The 19,441-nt window shown below is 41.5% G+C and overlaps 1 long non-coding RNA gene across 1 annotated transcript; it reads left to right on the top strand.

Annotated features, from left to right (window-relative positions):
* The first annotated feature begins 235 nt into the window (after window positions 1-235).
* LOC306917034 lies at window positions 236-8,601 on the top strand. Its single transcript, XR_013789093.1, has 4 exons — window positions 236-287; window positions 4,396-4,532; window positions 6,721-6,774; window positions 8,154-8,601. It is a non-coding gene; the product is annotated as an uncharacterized lncRNA (long non-coding RNA).
* The last annotated feature ends 10,840 nt before the right edge of the window (window positions 8,602-19,441 follow it).

Genomic DNA, 19,441 nt, shown 5'->3' with positions numbered 1-19,441 from the left:
TCAGTAAACATGATTTATTAGAAGCGGTTACTTGAGTAAAAGTACAAAAGTATTGGTATCAAAATGTACTTAAAGTACTTAAAGTACTTAAAGTAAAGTAGAAAGTACACTCAGTATTCAGAACGTCCCATTTCACAAGTTTAAAATATTTATAGGTGTTGTTGCATGTTGTTCCCACCAGTGGGTGCCCTACACTATATATATTGAGAATCTGCTTCCAGTTCTGTAAGCTTCACTTCCTTCCAGGTCATTGATGGTTGCTGAGAGAACAAGCTGTTAACTAACTGGTATGAAAAAACACATTTCCATCATTCATAACAGCTAATGAGCCATTATATTATTATTATTATTACATCATTCATAACAGCTAATGAGCCATTATATTATTATTAGTATTGCATCATTCATAACAGCTAATGAGCCATTATATTATTATTATTACATCATTCATAACAGCTAATGAGCCATTATATTATTATTATTATCTTATATTGGAGTCCAGACTGTGATCCTGAAGCAAAGAGAATTCAGTCAAGTTTAATGTTGTGAATCCACACTAGGCCCAAAGCCTGTTGCTAATGCTAACCATGTCATAACATACTTCATTTGCTTGTTTGAGTCCAGATACTTGATAAAAACCACGCCAGAGAATATTGTCTTGGTGTTTTAATCATACTTTGGTGCAACACTAACATTGTAGTGATGTTTATGAAGAAGTTTGATGCTAACCAAGATGCTAACTACTTAAGCATTTACATACTTTGTTTTTGTGATTCTGCCTCTATTTTACTATCTTACATGCCTATGTTTTGAGATTTTGCCTTGTTTATTGCTTTATTGTTGATTGCTTGTTCTGTGTTCTGTTCAGCACCTTGTGACTTTGCTTTACAAATAAAATGTACTTACTTACTTAAGCTAGCTAGCCTTGGTTACTGAGGCAACAGCATGGCAAAACATTAAAGGGTCATTCTGCTTATTTTGTTGACATGAACAACACTTGTTTGAGTGTCTTAAAAGGATCCCTGGCTAATAAGACAAATATGCCTTAAAACATTATTCTTGCCCTGCTCTACAACTAAAATAAAAACACTTTCTTAAATAGAGAATCTTTCACTCAATAGGAACTGCTCCTATCGCAAGTTGATGATGTCATATGTCCATAATGGTCTAGTCCTATGGAATGCATATGCTAATAAAAACAATGTAATACTTCCTAAGGTTAATATGAGCAAAGCAATATTTTATATACTTTTTATTAGCATGTGCATTCCATACATTCCATAGGCATATGACATCATTCCATATATACATATATATACATCTTATATATGACATCAACTTCCGACAGGAGTAGTTCCTATTGAGTGATACATTTTCTTTTTATGAAAGTGTTTTTATTTTGTAATTTTAGTTATACTGTAGAGGGGCAAGTATAATGTTTTAAGGCATATTTGTCTTTAGCCAGGGATCCTTTTAAGACACTAATGGTGTGTTGTAGTCAGTGGTGTAAAGCAGGGGTATTTATTCAGTGGTCCTTCAGGGGGTTCCAGGTGGTCCCTGCCAAATGGACATTAAAGAAAATGAACCCTTGTGGGTCCATTTGGTTTCATTTCACACTCTCCTCTCCTGCATCAGTTAATTTATACTAAGTCTACACATTAGAGAATGTAGAAGAATTGTTATTTTGATCAACGTTTGCCTTACTCTCTGTATCTCTCCTGTGGTACCAACATTAATACATAATACATAATACTCTCTGTATCTCTCCTGTGGTACCAACATTAATACATAATACATAATACTCTCTGTATCTCTCCTGTGGTACCAACATTAATACATAATACATAATACTCTCTGTATCTCTCCTGTGGTACCAACATTAATACATAATACAGCCTTACTCTCTGTATCTCTCCTGTGGTACCAACATTAATACATAATACAGCCTTACTCTCTGTATCTCTCCTGTGGTACCAACATTAAGGCCCTTTCCCAATTCCTTTTTTAACCCTACCCCTCAGCCCTTGGCCCTACCCCTTATCCCTTGCCCCTTCCCCTTGCCCCTACATAATGAGTGTCAAGGGGTAGGGGGATAAATCATCACCCTAGGAATTGGAACGTCCCTAAATATTGAACGTCCCTTGTAGATATTGATATATTGATATACAACCTGTTCTCAGAAAATAGCTGATCTGCAAGCTCACTACAGGCCAGTGGTCCCCAAACTTTTTCATGTCAAGGACCCCCAAATTGACAATAATTAGCCCACAGACCCCCATTTGAAGAGATATGCCAGGGACACCATAGATTTTTACGAATCTAGCAGTGTCACGGACCGCCAGTGTGACATGCATTAGTCCATGGACCCCCATTTAATGGCATTTCTGTCTCTGGGACCCCCAATTTATATTGTAAAATCAATGTTAATTAACTCTGAGTGTACAAATGGACCCTTATGGGTCCATTTGGTTCCAAACTATCATTTAGCTGGGGACCCCCTAGCTACCTCTCTGGACCCCATAACCCACTTTGGAAACCACTTTCTATAAGCTGTAGATCGGCTATTTTGGGAGAAGAGATGGAACGTAAACATTGCTGTGGTTATGATGAAATAAATATATTAAGTAATTTTGTCTCATCTTGGTAGCCCACCAGAATGTAATTCAGCTAGATATAGCTCATTCTGACACCTGCTCAACAGTTGTACCTGATTCATTGATTATTGTATTAACAGTTTGTATAGAATGGGTAGTTATATCATATACAGGGTTAAAAAAAGGAAAAACAATTTACAGTATAGAAAGAAGGGGCTGTGGTCACTGTGTTCATTGTTTTTAATATCATTAAGAACAGTCATTTTCTATCATGTCCTATGACAAGTCGTGGTATGCTACATATGAATGATATGATATGAATGACAATGTTTCAAATTCAACAACATTTAGGACAAATGCCATCGTGATTCATCTCCATCCAATGTACAGTCTGTTCCATAGCTGGTTTGCCTGGGGAAAAAAACAACACCATTGCTAATTAGTTATGTAACTTTTGCAACTTGTTGGGATTAGCATAACATTGGTCATGATAAAACCATACCAGCCATCACTGCAGCGAGTAGCCAACGTTATGCAGCGACAGCGTTGTGTAGGTACAGTAGGCTATTTCACGGCTTTTAAGAGCTCCAAAACTGCAGAATGTTGATATATCGGGGTCTGGGGGGTCGGACTGATGCCTGCTAGTTAAACTAGCTTGCGTCCGAGTTGTTCCACCGGGGCACCGGCGGTAAATAAAAAATAAAAAAGCGCCGATGCCAAATGAATGGTTAACGTTACCGTAACGTTGTAGGAATGCAACGCCGTAGCATATCGTTAGTTCAAGTGAGGTAACGTTAACCTTTGCTAGAGATTGCGATATTTTTGGCGATGCAGATTGTTAACTCATTCAAATAATATTGGTTATTATCATATTCTTCCATAATAAAGGACGAAAAAGGCGTCTTACCTCGTCCGCCTTCCGCCCTCCGTGATGTCCCTCCGTTTTAAGTCTGGTCGCGAAGTCCCTTGGTTTGAAGGGGATCCTAACCCTACCCCTCGGCCCTACCCCTCGCTCCAAAGAGAATTGAGAAAACCCTTCCTCCTCACGTGAACGCGCATCAGCAAGGGGAAGGGCTAAGGGCCATGGAGAAGGGGGGAATTGGGAAAGGGCCTAATACATAATACAGCCTTACTCTCTGTATCTCTCCTGTGGTACCAACATTAATACATAATACAGCCTTACACTCTGTATCTCTCCTGTGGTACCAACATTAATACATAATACAGCATGGAATTGTGGACAAAATCTTATCCAACAATGACACCAGAAATATTCTACATTTTGGGAGAGGCTACATTTCATCAGATCCATTTGGGCTCAAATGTAGAATAAATAATGGGCCTTGAAACCACTGGTGCAAAGTAACTAAGTACATTTACATACTGTAGGCCTACTTAAGTACAATACTGTTGAGGTATTTGTACTTTACTTGAGTATTTCCCATTTCCAATACTTACTCCACTAGAAGAGGCAAATATTGTACTTTTACTCCACTACATTTATTTAAAAACTTCTGTTAACTTTACCTCACTTCTTTTAGCATTTAGTTAATTATCTTAACTAAGATACGAGTTTGGTTGTTAAAAAAGGTTGGCATTGTTTAATAATAAATAAGGACCTAGAACAGGTTTTTGGAGCTCTAACAGTGACAAAGCCATGAGAGCAATGATACAAAAAAGTAGTAGTATACAGTATATGACACAAGATGTACGCGGTTATAGATTTACTCTCTCGATGTTGAATTCCGTTTTGCCGCATTCAAAGGTGTGTGTGTGTGTGTCTTGTCTTGTTTGTGTCCAGACTTCAAGGAGGCGTTCGGTCTCTTTGACAGAGCTGGTGAGAACCTGGTGGCCGATATCTGTAGTGCTCTGGGCGGCTGGGCCAGAACCCCACCAACAAGGAGGTCGCCACCATCCTGGGAAACCCAACCGCAGACGGTAAGAGGCCACACTCACACACACACACACACACACACACACACACCCCTAAGTACAAACTAAAACATGCTAATACATAAATACATCAAGTCGTCAAGAATCATACGTAAGCTAAGAACCTAACAGTGGAATATCTATATAATGAAACTATGCGTAAACATACACTATAGAGTGCTACAAAAGGAACAACTGTCAGTTAGAAACCTTGTATATTCTTTTTTTTATGTCATCTTTTGATGCTTATTTTATACTTTGTCGCAGTGGTTCCCAAAGTGGGGTCCGGGGACCCCCAGGGGGTACTTGTGGGAGTTCCAGGGGGGACCCAGCTAAATGATGATTTGGAACTAGGGTTAGGGTTAAGGGTTAGGGTTAAATTGTGACTGGGGGTGCTATGGAGGAGCTGGCTATAGAGTGTCGCAGTCCCGCCCCCTTTCATGACGACGCCAGGCCCAGGAAATGAATCACAATGCATTTTTCCCATAGACATTTCAAAAAGTATTTATTTAAAGACCTAACCCTAACCCTAACCCAAATCATAACCCAAATCATACACAATATTTTGGACCAAACAAATTATTACATAGAAGAAAAACAACAAAAAAAGTGTTGTAACCTGCCGTTTTTTTCTACTTTCTAATTCTTTGTTTGGCCCAAATTGTGTTTGTTGTCATGATTTGTCACGACAAGAGTTGGCTTTGTCCGCGACGTAAACGTCTTCAAATAAATACTTTCTGAAATGTCTGAGGAAAATGAACAGAGAATCATTTCCTGGGCCCTGGTAGGGGGCGGGATGCGACGCTCTATTTAGAGGGGGGGCTAATGAATCAATGAATCAATGAATTGAGTCAGTCAATTTGGCTTGGTTTGGAGGGGGGCTATGCCTCCACCAGAGGGGGCTAAAGCCCCTCCTTACCCCCCTGGAGCCGTCCCTGATGAGTCATCTATTTTTGAGTGGTGTAAACCACTCCTACAACTGGCTTTGTTATTGAGTGGTGTAAACCACTCCTACAACTGGCTTTGTTAGTTTGTCTGTCTGTCTGTCTGTTCGTACCAAAAAATGAGCATGGTTGCTATGGTCACCCAGTTCACACGGGTGTGATTTCATTACGTCAGACATTACGTCAGACCACAGCTGATCAGTCTATATAAGACCTTACACCACTCAGTTCACACGGGTGTGATTTTTTAAATATAACACTACCTGGTTTACCTGTGATCCTAGTTAACTGAGACACTACCCTGTTCCTGGTTTACCTGTGATCCTAGTTAACTGAGACACTACACTGTTTTTATGTGATCCTAGTTTACTGAGGCACTCAACTCGGTCTCACCCAAAGGGTAACCCAAAGGGTCTAACCCAAACACAGTGAAATAACACAGATTGGCAATTCTGTACATACACTAACACTACTAGCCGTTGAAAGCCACGCCTCCGTCGCGGTCAAAACTGTAGTAGTGTAATATGTACGGATTTTGGGGTTTACTAGTCGTGTGTGTTATTTGAACGTGTTTGGGTGAGATCGGGTTGGAGGCACTACACTGTCTCTATGTGATCCTATAGTTTACTGTCTATGTGGTCCTATAGTTTACTGTCTCTGTGATCCTATAGTTTACTGTCTCTATGTGATCCTATAGTTTACTGTCTATGTGATCCTATAGTTTACTGTCTATGTGATCCTATAGTTTACTGTCTCTATGTGATCCTATAGTTTACTGTCTCTATGTGATCCTATAGTTTACTGTCTCTATGGTCCTATAGTTTACTGAGGCACTACACTGTCCCTATGTGGTCCTCCATTGCTCTGGTTTGTTAGTTTAAGTGGTGTTTAATATACTGCTCAATATACCACAGTAACTTTGGGTCCTGGACCCCCCTGTTGACCTCTGGGGGGTCCAGACCAACAGGAACGCACCTGCCGCCCCGCGTCCGAAACGGTACTGTACTGGCACACCCGAAATCACCATATATACAGTTAATATGTGCGTGTGTTTGTGTGTGTGTTAGGTTGCGCACAGGTGGTGAAAAACAACCATGCTGTTTCCGTGCTCAGACGCACCCAGCCACCCACCCAGCCAGCCAGCCACCCACCCAGCCACCACCCACACACATTATCATAGTCACTTAAGGAAGTGGTTACACCACTTAAAAACTCAACAGTTTTTCTCTCTCCACTACTCTGCCACTCAGGTTGTCTTCTCACCACCTCAAGCTATACCCAGACTGAGCTTCTCTTCTTTCCTGGTAAGTCGTGGATCTCTTGGCAAACGATGTATTGTACGTTTGGAAACATTAAAGTTCATAGACTTGGCTGGCAAATGATTTACGTATTAGTGCTCTAAACAAACATTAAAAGGTCCATAGACTTGGCTGCCACATGTGATATGACTAATCTTCAAAAGACATGCATTGGGGATGAATGACATGATGAATGGATTATGTTAAAAATCTAATTTAGATATCTTGCTACTTGAACATTCATTGTTCATTGGTTATCTGGCATTTCAATGTACTGATACAATTGTGTCGCAGATCAAACTTCTGCATATATTTCATAGATTCCACAGACTTGTTTGAAAGTTGTGTTGGATTTATTTTAATGTGTATTTTCTAAATGTTTAAGAGGTAATTAATATGTCCGTACACGGACAAATGTGTCCATGGCAAGACTTGGTCTTGTCCGTGGTGAATTTTCTGTTTTACACACCAATATAATGTTAGGCCGATGTTGTTATTGGTTTACCTGTGATCCTAGTTAACTGAGACAATACTAGGTGATTTTTTTATTTTTTTCAACCGGGCCACACAGCCACACAGCTCATTATTCTACTGTTGAAATGAATGGATTATAAATATAACTGTGTGCTTCGCTTTGTGACCCATGACCTTTGTGTTTGACCTCAGTGGAAAACACCAGACCCTGCCTGAGGGTAATAATTTAACCATATATATATACTGTAAATTACCAAAGTCCTGAAGGTGCCATACAGCTGAGTTCTAACCACATAGCAGTGGACAGAGTCTACAGCTGGCATAATGTAGTTGTGTCGAGGCCGGGCACAGGACTCCTTGTCTACTAATCCAATAGTTGGAATAATCACTAAGAAAATGAGCTATTGCAGACCTAGTTTTGCTCCAATGTTCTGTCCGTGTCACTGACAGAGTCACTGTGCCGTGTAGTACCAAGGTACCGCACCAAGTTGTCATACAGTGGAAGTTTTACTCATAGTGCTGGCGGCGCCACAGTCATCGACTTATCGTGTCATACAGTGGAAGTTCTACTCATAGTGCTGGCGGCAGCTGGAAGAAGGTGTCATACAGCTGAGTTCTACTCAAAGTTCTGGAGGTCCTGAAGGACTTCACGACATAGTGACTCTGTCAGTGACACGGGAGAGAACATTAAGCCAAACTATGGCTGCAATAGCTCATTTTCTTAGTGATTATTTCATAACTATTGGATTAGTCGACAGGGAGACCTAGACACAACTGCATTATGCCTAAGTCCACTGCTATGTTTTTTTCACAATTACAGTATTCCAGCTAGGGATGTTAATTGTTATGTCTATGTAACTAAATCTTTTGCTTTTATTTATTTATTTCTGGGTTGCCTGATGCATCATGAGGACACCTCTACACCAGCAGTGGATCGAGAAGAGTACCTGAAGGGCTTTACCCAAATTATGTTTATTTACCCAAATTATGTACAGTGTCTCGCTGTTGCAAACATAGTGGATTTATACCAAAAAGCATGTTTTTGCAATAGGCGCCCCCCTACGGATGGAATTGCTTAAACCACCATGTGAATGAAATTTGGGGTGGGCTTTGGAAGCCGCTGAACGATATACAAACTATTCTGCCTGTGGTGTGTTTTAATCGGATAGGTCATACGGAATGCAGGGAAAGTGAATTTTTGATTCGAGGATTTAAAAAATCATGAAGGATACTACACTGATGGTAGATCTTGTGATATGCTAGTTTATCCCTGGAATAAAAGTTATGTGTTGAGATAAGCTATGCATAAACATGTCACCCAGGTATAAGGATACACTTTAAGTACTATTTAACTGTTTTTGCTGAACTGTAAATCTGTATAAAAAATACCAAAACCCTGTCTACTTGATGACTGACACACATATTTATAACTTACGATGAAACTCACTTTCTATGAGAGAAACTTCCTATGAAACACACATATTTATAACTTACTATGAAACTCACTTTCTATGAAACACATATTTCTAATTTACTATGAAACTCACTTCCTATGAAACTCACTTATTTCTAACTTACTATGAAACTCACTTTCTATGAGAGAAACTTCCTATGAAACATTTCTATTGCCCCTCTGAGAGCTGACTTTGTGTGACCTCACTGGTCCTAATAGCCTGCTTTTTGATCTTTGTAGAAAATGTTTAAGACACCCTTCCTCTTCTCATGATCGAAATCCAAAGCTGTTTTATTTTTGTCCCCCTCAGGAATATTGTAAATACTTTCGTTTTCTTGGTTGTTTTTTTGGTCTGCCCACTCTTTCTTCTTTTTCTCCTTCTGAAATGTACGCTCTGAAGCGACATACCCTTTGCCCCTGTTAAGTGTTGACCTGATGCCATATGTAGTCCTGAAGAAAGCAAGGATGTTACAGAGACACTGGAGATGGAGTCACTTGGGGGGGGGGGGGGGGGGGAAGACGGGTGGGAAAACAAATCCTGGGAAATGCACTTGTGTCCTTTGTATGCATAGAAATGATGTTATTGTACTGCTTTTTCCAAATAAAAAAAAATATAAACATATTTCTAACTTTCTATGAGAGAAACTTCCTATGAAACATATTGCTATGAGAGAAACTCCTATGAAACACATGTCTAACTTACTATGAAACTCACTTTCTGAGAGAAACTTCCTATGAAAGAAACTTCCTATGAAACACTCTAGAATGTTGTCTTCTCTAGTGTCTCCATTATCTTCTCTAGTTTCTTCCTTCCTTTTCTCTCGTATCTTTCTTCCTTTCTCTAGTGTCTTCTCTTTCTTCATTCTCTCGTGTCTTCCTTTCTTCCTTCTCTCGTGTATTCTCCTCTTTCTTCTCTCGTATCTTTCTTCCCTCTCGTGTCTTTCTTCCTTTCTCTACTGTCTTCTCTACTGTCTTCTTTCTTCCTTCTCTCATATCTTTCTTTCCTCATTCTCTAGTGTCTAGTTTCTTTAGTGTCTCCATTATCCTCTCTTTTCTTCCTTTCTTCTCTAGTATCTTTCTTCCTTCTCTAGTGTCTAGTATTCTCTAGTATCTTTCTTCCTTTCTCTTCTCTAGTTTCTTTCTTCCTCTTGTATTCTCTAGTGTCTTCTCTTTCTTCCTTCTCTAGTGTCGTTTCTCTCGCTCTCGCTCTCGCTCTCGCTCGCTCGCTCGCCACACCCCTTTCTCTCTCTCTCTCTCTCTCTCTCGCCACACCCCTTCCTCTCTCTTTCTCTCTCTCTCATTTCCTCTCTCTAGCCACACCCCCTTCCTCTCTCTAGCCACACCCCCTTCCTCTCTCTCACTCACTCACTCACTCACTTCCTGTTTCTAGCCACACCCCTTCCTCTCTCTCACTTCCTGTCTCTAGCCACACCCCTTCCTCTCTCTCACTTCCTTTCTCTAGTCACACCCCCTTCCTCTCTCTCACTTCCTCTCTCTCATTTCCTTTCTCTCTCTAGTCACACCCCCTTCCTCTCTCTCACTTCCTCTCTCTCATTTCCTTTCTCTAGCCACACCCCCTTCCTCTCTCTCACTTCCTTTCTCTAGTCACACCACTTCCTGTTTCTAGCCACACCCCCTTCCTCTCTGCCACACCCCTTCCTCTCTCTCACTTCCTGTCTCTAGCCACACCCCTTCCTCTCTCTCACTTCCTTTCTCTAGCCACACCCCCTTCCTTTCTCTAGCCACACCCCCTTCCTTTCTCTAGCCACACCCCCTTCCTCTCTGTAGTCACATCCCTTCCTCTCTATCCACACCCCCTTCCTCTCTCTCACTTCCTCTCTCTAGTCACACCACTTCCTGTCTCTCTCTCCTTGTATTAAGATTTCAGCCAGATCTGGATTTTATTTTCATAACCACCTCATTTTATTGTCCTACACCACCGGGGGGCAACACCGCCCACTCCCATACATGGTCCATGACTTATCAACCGGTAGGAGAACTCCGGTGATGGGGAAGGTAGAGTCTTTCCGCAGGCGGTAGGGTCTCTATCCATTGCGCCACCACAGCGTCCTCCTGACTGAGTGAGATTTCCGGGCGCTTATATCTTCTTCTTTCTTTAAAGTAAAGTTTCAGAGTAAAGAGCAGAGCGGGATTCGAACCCACAACGTCTGGATCATGTGTTCAGCCATGTAACACACTGAGCTACCGGGCTCTCTGTGTTCTGTCATGGTTTCTCCTCTGTATTATCTGACTAACATCCATGATAACACTTAAAGGCACTAAAGACACATGTGATGGAACAGCAAACGCTGTTAAGATGCTCTGTATATGATCCCAAGGCCCCATTTGAAGTGACAACCAGAAGAACCTAAAACAGAAGCCAAACTATGAGGAATCTCAGAGAGCTGAATCAAAGTGAGCTCTGTGGCTCCCGTGTTAAGGCAATGTCTATGTGAGCCAGAGGTTGTGAGTTCAAACCCAGCTGAGCTCATTCTACTTTCACTCTGGAGCATGTTTTGGAGAAGAACACTGGAAAGAGATGGAAAGCTTAGGAGGAGCCGGCACCATGCTCTTCTCAAAGAGCAAGGTGGCTCTCTGGGTTAAACTGCTGTCTATGTGAGCCACAGGTTGTGGGTTCAAGTCCAGCTCATGTCCTTCTGCTCAACACATGTTTTAAAGAGTGACGTCCAGAAGAACACCCTACAACTAATATTTGCTTTGACTGGCAATGACACCCCCTGTGTTTATACATTTATGGAAGGATGAGTGTTATTGCTTAAACATGTACAAACTGCTATGAATAGCTCTAATTATTATTATTAGAAAGGTGGGCATTGTAATGGTAGCCTACTTTTTATTCAGCCTAACTAGCCTGCACAGGACAACAGTTTTATGTCCACGTGCCTCCCTGTACAGTTATGATTTTATCTTCAGTGGTGGATGTAATGTACAGATGTGAATTATATTCTCATACTGCATTATAACTCATTACACCTGTGGTGTACCGCGTGGCCAACAGATGGCAGTGCAGTACACCATATACCAGTGCAGCCACATGCAGTCCTGAGCATGCACAACAATACACTGACCCTAACCGAGAACTGTATAATCGCTGGTCCTACAGATTATGTGGTCATGCTGACACTGATACTGACCATGATAAATAAGATCACAATACCTATTATTCATTTAGGTGTATTGCCATGAATATGTTTGAGAATCATTGTGTTGAAGAGGCAGCCAGCTGAATGGGTAGAGAGGCTGCCTGGCAAGCATAAGGTCCTGGGTTCGAATCCCAGTCGCGGCAATGTGTCAAGCCCTTAAAGGAGCTTTCAGTGATTTGGGTGATTTGGAAAACCACCCAGTCCGCCCCAGTAACAAAATGTGCACATGCACGCTCTACAGTGGGGGGAAAGTGCAACAGGCCAACAGCATGTGCACCAAGGCCCACCCCCACTTGATCATGATTGGAGGAAGGCCCCTCTCATCCTGATTGGATGAAGGTTTTGCCACCAAAAATGTAACTAGGGTTTTTTGACCCCAGGGGCTCACTGGGGACAGGGAGGATTTCCTTATATGGTCAGCACACTCTATAGTAGGGAGGATTATCCAGAAAAAAATAAAAAAGTGATATTTGAATTAAGTCAAATCACTGAATATACCTTTAAATGCTCTTCTGTGGAAAGCAAAGTGAAGCTGAAAATCTGAGCTTTCCCTGTGGCATTAAAGCAGCGCCACTGTATGTAGTTTGGTTTATCAGTGGCCACTTTGGATACAAACAAAATGGCAGCCAACCCAAGAGTCTCTGCAAGCTGTCTGGTGACGTTCCAATATTCGCTTTGACTGGCAATGACACCCCCTGTGTTTAGACATTTATGGAAGGATGATGGTTATTGCTTAAACATGTACAAACATAGTGCTGCTATGAATAGATCTAATTGTTATTAGAAAGGTGGGGCATTGTAATGGTACTTTTTATTCAGCCCAACTAGCCTGCACAGGACAACAGTTTTATGTCCACGTGCCTCCCTGTACACTGTACAGTTATGATTTTATCTTCAGTGGTGGATGTAATGTACAGATGTGAATTATATTCTCATTCTTAATTAGAACTCATTACACCAGGAGGTTGTAGAAAGGCCACACACCTTGATTGATTGATTGATTGAAATATGTATTAACAGTTTGCAGAATTACAGTACATTTCAAGCACAACTCAATACAAAGACTGTTAACTGTGAGTGGACGACCCAATAAAGCATTACACACACTTGTTTACAAGAGGGACCACCTTGTTCAATTCATCAAAACATTTAGAGACGTACAAATAGACACTTCTATATAGCTAAAGAACAGAACAGGAATTCATCATAAAGGAGGTAAAAAGGGAAAAGAAACATATACAGTGAGGGGAAAACCAGGAATAAGGAACATCGTGGGCAAGACGTTCAGATTTTTAACCACAACACAATACAAAAAAAGCAGGTGTGGCCATTATCATGCATAACTCTGTTAGTGTCCGTGTCATAATCAACTGACTGACCATACGTGTGCATCGCTGTTTGATGACGTTGCAACATTTACCAGATTTAATTTATAAGCATCTGTTTCTCTCACTCTCAGAGTGTCTTAATTCCTTCCTGCTATATATATTTTTTTAGTCCCACCCCGTCAGAACCCTATGGTCAGAACCTGCAATATGTTGACTAGAGGTACAGTACAGTACAGGACAGACACCTCTCCTGTACTGTCTGTATGCCTGGGGACCACCTGCACTAGGTGTAATAAATGTTGTGTCCCATTGTGTCCAGCAGGTGCCAGTGTTGTGTTGTGTTACAACAGTACCGGTTTGTGAACTTTCTTCAGCTGCTCCAGTTGTTTTCCAAAAAGGGAGATATTTTTTGTCGTAATTAACAACAATATATAGCAGAGCTAGGCAACATTGGGCAAAAATATGTGAACATTGAATGGAAATATGTGAACCTTTGTCCAAAACAGGTGACCATTCGGTCAATTTGTCTAGCTGTATGGGGAAAAACTCATTTTTATACTTATTGGTATGCAGGAGTTTTCCTGCATCCTGCATACCAGTAAGACTACCAGCTTCCCTATCACTTTTAAGTCCTCTCTGAAGATATGGCTGAATACCAGTAGGACCTAACTTAAACTTAAACTAAACTTAAACAGGATACATCTTACCCTGTCTTCTGTTTCAGTTGCCCCAGTATTTTTTAATTGTAAATGTGTTTTTAAGGGGCCAAGCACTAAACTTTCTACACAAACTTTGGACCAAATCTAAAACCGAAGCAACGGTCCACTCTGTCCACATGATCCAAATGTTGTGTGCACTCTGATGTTTACTCTGAAACTTTACTTTGAAGAAAGAAGATAAAAGTAGCTGTATAGTAGCTGTAGTAGCTGCAAATCAGCTGTATAGTATGAATCCCAGCTAAGATCCTTCACATCCAGATCATCCATTCATCTGTGCCATTGTTATTCACAATCTCCACTGAGCCTGGAGCTCGAGGGCTGTCATGTGTCATACTTGCCTTGGCCTACACTCAAAGTCTGAAAACAATGACTGTGACGTCAAACGGGGTCTAAACTGTAAAAACAATCTCTTTGATGCTGCGTTCCTGATAAGTCTGTGAGGGGCCCAGGGCTGTCCTGTCCTACTGTGATGCTGCGTTCCTGATAAGTCTGTGAGGGGCCCAGGGCTGTCCTGTCCTACTGCTAATTAATTAGTTGTATGTTAACTCCGAGCTAATGTTTCCACAGCGGGTGGTGAAATGAGCCTATAGCCAACTCCATCTCCAACTACTCGGGTCAAGTTGTTAAAAAGTGCTTACCTTGCTCAAACAGGTTCCAATTTAATCAACTCTCCAGGTTGAGTATAGTTAAAAGCAAATGTAAAAATGACAAAAAAATTAATAAAAAATAGCTTAGTCTGTTCTCAAACCTTATTTTAAATTTCAAGGCCTCCCATTGGAACCCACCCACATACGGAACCCTGACTTGAGTGTACTTTGTGAACCACTGCGAACCAACTGCTTTAGTCAAATTCATATGCATCATTTCATCAACAATCTATGAGTGAGCAGCAAAGCGAAGGCAAGAGGTGGTTGGTCTTTTCTACTGTAATGGGTTAGCATGTTTTAGTTTTAAAATGGGCTATATTGAATTCTATTGCAATTCTATTGGAACTTTCGAAAATCCTATAGGATTTTCCAAAGTTCCAATAGAATCCTATAGAATTCTATTGGAACTTTGAAAATCCTATAGGATTCTAATAGGATTTTCCCTCATAACAATTTTCTCTTTGGCCATATAGTCCATTGGACTATATATAGTCCATATAGTCCATGGACTATATATAGTCCATATAGTCCATGGACTATATATAGTCCATATAGTCCATGGACTATATATAGTCCATATAGTCCATGGACTATATATAGTCCATATAGTCCATGGACTATACGTGACGGAAAAGCGTGACGAAAAAACGTGACGTGTGGATTATTATTACAATACAAACCATAAATTAACCAAACCATATATATATATATATATATATATAGTCCATGGACTATATATAGTCCATGGACTATATATAGTCCATGGACTATATATAGTCCATATAGTCCGTGGACTATATATAGTCCATGGATATATAGTCCATGGACTATATATAGTCCATATAGTCCGTGGACTATATATAGTCCATATAGTCCATGGACTATATATAGTCCATATAGTCCGTGGACTATATATAGTCCATATAGTCCATGGACTATATATAGTCCATATAGTCCATGGACTATATATAGTCCATATAGTCCGTGGACTATATATAGTCCATATAGTCCATGGACTATATATAGTCCATATAGTCCGTGGACTATATATAGTCCATATAGTCCATGGACTATATATAGTCCATATAGTCCGTGGACTATATATAGTCCATATAGTCCGTGGACTATATGGACTATATATAGTCCATGGACTATATATAGTCCATATAGTCCGTGGACTATATATAGTCCATATAGTCCGTGGACTATATGGACTATATATAGTCCATATAGTCCATGGACTATATATAGTCCATATAGTCCATGGACTATATATAGTCCATATAGTCCGTGGACTATATATAGTCCATATAGTCCATGGACTATATATAGTCCATATAGTCCGTGGACTATATATAGTCCATATAGTCCGTGGACTATATGGACTATATATAGTCCATGGACTATATATAGTCCATATAGTCCGTGGACTATATATAGTCCATATAGTCCGTGGACTATATATAGTCCATATAGTCCGTGGACTATATATAGTCCATATAGTCCATGGACTATATATAGTCCATATAGTCCGTGGACTATATATAGTCCATGGATATATAGTCCATGGACTATATATAGTCCATATAGTCCGTGGACTATATATAGTCCATATAGTCCATGGACTATATATAGTCCATATAGTCCGTGGACTATATATAGTCCATGGACTATAGTCCATATAGTCACGACATCCAAGCATTTGATCTGAGGTTGAGAGAGTTTTGGACAAGTTCAAATTACACAGTGATGAGTCCTATGGGGAAGTTGGTTATGAACCTCAATGCAGCATGAAACAACGGGTCGAGTTTGCTCAGAGTTGAGGAACTAGCAAAGCGGTAGACGGTATCGCCATAATCGAGCTGCGACAGGAAGAGGCCTGTAACCAGCTTTTTGCGAGAAATGCAGGACTTCATTCTAGAATAAACTCAGCATGAACGTAAGCTTTTTTTGCCAAGGCGTCAATGTGGAGTTTGAAGTTTAAATAACTAACTATTTATACAACTCAACCCATTCGATGGATACTCCATCCAGAGTGGTGATATTTGAGGGGACATTGACTAGGCTATTTGGAGAAAATAGCATGGCCAGTTCATGCTGCAATGAGACAAAGTCAGAGGCCAAGTTTTACACTGCCACAACAAGTGAGGGGGCACAGGAATAATGTTTGTATCATCGGCATACATATGATACCTACTATGCTTAGCTTGACCACAAATATGGTTTTCATACAGCAGAAAAAGCAAAGTCCCTAGAATGGAACCTGAGGGACTCCTTTCTCTAAGATGATAAGTCAGACAATGTATCACCGAATTTAACATACTGTGTGCGGCCGAATAAGTAGCTTTTGAACCAACCTAGCACATTGTGGCGAAAACCAGTATTCAAGAAGACATGGTGGTCCAGAATAAATAATGGGCCTTGATATGAAAAGGGTTGAAAACCACTGTCATAGAGGGACAGGCTTCCCTGATTGGCTAACCTGATCCGTCAGCTTCACCGATTGTCTGAGCGTTGCATCACATCTGCACCTCTTTGCCAATGCGCTATAAGTGGCAGTGTAAGAAAATATGAACCCACCATTTTACCCGTCTGTAAAACAACTGCTCTCAGATCATGAATGCGGCTTTTACTATGGTGAATGTCCCTCCTTTCCTTTCCAAGCCATACCCGAAGGCAGCATTCAGAAATGCTTTTTTTCCGAACTCTCCTGAACTTGAATGCAGCATTTTGCGTTGAAAGAAGTGGTTTAAAAATCTATGACCTAAGCCGCATCTCCAGTAGATGAAGAGAGCGGTCGCACCCACAAAGATAGCGGATCTACGAGTGCCCTTTTAGGTAATTTCTCTAACATCCTCTGCACGTCCTCCAAAACGTCAGACCACTACGTCAGATAAAGGAGTATTTGCACAACAGCATGGTCATGTATTCTCCCGACATGCATCGTTCCTGACACGAATGGCACCTAAGTAAGTAGCCTTGCCGAGCCATGAGGCCCATAGGGCAGGAGCCTATCTCCTGTTTCTGTAGCGTGAGGCAGCTTGATGTACAAGTACACCCCCTGGACATGACGCTAGTATGTCGCAGGGACTTACCCCCAATCCATCCCTTGATGCTGAGTGTCAAGCAGGGAGGCACTGGGTCCCATTTTTAGAGTCTTTGGTATGACCCGGCCGGGGATTGAACCTCGACCTCCCAGTCTCAGGGCGGACACTCTAACCACAAGGCCACTGAGCTCGTTCACGAATGGCACCTAGTTCTAACAAAAACACTCTCCTTGAAATCCCTTGGAAATAAAATCTCAAGTGAAACAAATTCAAATTCACAGACCTTTCAGTCTAGTCTCTATAACGCGTCTCTTTGGCAGCCTTGCAACTCGTCTCGTTGGAACCCCAAACAATAGCCGATGTTTCCTTGGCAGCTCGCCAGCGAAACTTCCAGAAAATAACATCAATGAATTACACCGGTCAACAACTCCGTATAAGCTCCCTTATACTGAAAACAAATAAAACCACACGTTTGATGCAATTATCTTTTCATAATCACCCTCTTGTGACTTCAGCAATACAAAAACAGAAATCCATTCTTCCTCTGCCTCTGAAGTACTGCCCTTCATTCTGTGACAGGTTCATTGGAACACTTCAGTGAAAACACATGCCCAAAGAGACATTTGGTGAAACTGGCCACTTTCCCACCATTCCCGGTGATACACTGAGCTCTACACGCTCAGTGGCCTTGTGGTTAGAGTGTCCGCCCTGAGACTGGGAGGTTGGGGTTCAATCCCCGGCCGGGTCATACCAAAGACTCTAAAAATGGGACCCAGTGCCTCCCTGCTGGACACTTAGCATCAAGGGTTGGATTGGGGGTAAGTCCCTGTGACATACTAGCGTCATGTCCAGGGGGTGTACTTGTACATCAAGCTGCCTCACACTACAGAAACAGGAGATAGGCTCCTGCCCTATGGGCCTCATGGCTCGGCAAGGCTACTTACTACACGTGAAAGAACAGTAGTCCTCAAAATGGGGTCCAGGCACCCTCGGCTCTCAAACGTTTTGATTTCAAGGACCCCTGTAACTCTGAGAGTGTATAAATGGAACCAAATAAGCGTCCATTTGGTTGCAGACCTGTATGTAACCGACCTGGTCCATTTGGAACCCCCTCAAGGAACCCTACTGTGCTAGAATATTGAGGATTGGTCTTGGTCTTGCCTCTCTTTTCTCTCCCTCCATTGACTAAGTAGCCTACACCTCCGTTCCCTAACGAGTCTCTCCCTCTCTTCTCTATTCAACCTCTCCCTGTGTTCCTTAAAAAGTCTGTCCTGCTCGTCGTCAATGTGCCTCTCACGCTGTTGGTACTTCATGTAGGAGTAACCAATCAACAGTGCTACTCCCGCCGCAGCGGCACCGAGGCCTATCATCTTCATGTTCACCATGGTGATCAAGTTTTAGTGCTACAGCTTCTCTAAAACTTATTCCGCTTGTCTGCAAAGCTTCTAAACTCTAAACTGAGCCCTGCAGCGCTGACATGTTTATTTATATCTGGCTCAAGAAGGTGTGTCACAGCCGATTGGACGGAGCATTATGACGTCAGCGCCAGCTGTGTGTGTGTGTATGTGTGTGTGTGTGTGTGTGTGTACACACCACAGAAATGATTTGATTGGCTGAGCACGGAATGTGATGTATGATGATGTATGACGATAAGAGCGCCGCTCAGTGTGTATATTGAGGGGTGCTAGCCCCTCCTATATCCAGCTCCGCACAAATTCTGACGTCATAAATATGTCATAGATGCCTGATGTAAGACTGGTCATATAAATTCTGACAGCCGAGTCAACACTCTGCACTTTGTTCCCTGGCTCCTGTTTGGAAGATTAGACACACAGCAAAGC

The sequence above is a fragment of the Electrona antarctica genome (genome assembly GCF_951216825.1).
Source record: "Electrona antarctica genome assembly, chromosome: 24".
NCBI lineage: Eukaryota > Metazoa > Chordata > Actinopteri > Myctophiformes > Myctophidae > Electrona > Electrona antarctica.
This window is presented reverse-complemented; position numbering and strand designations above follow the sequence as displayed.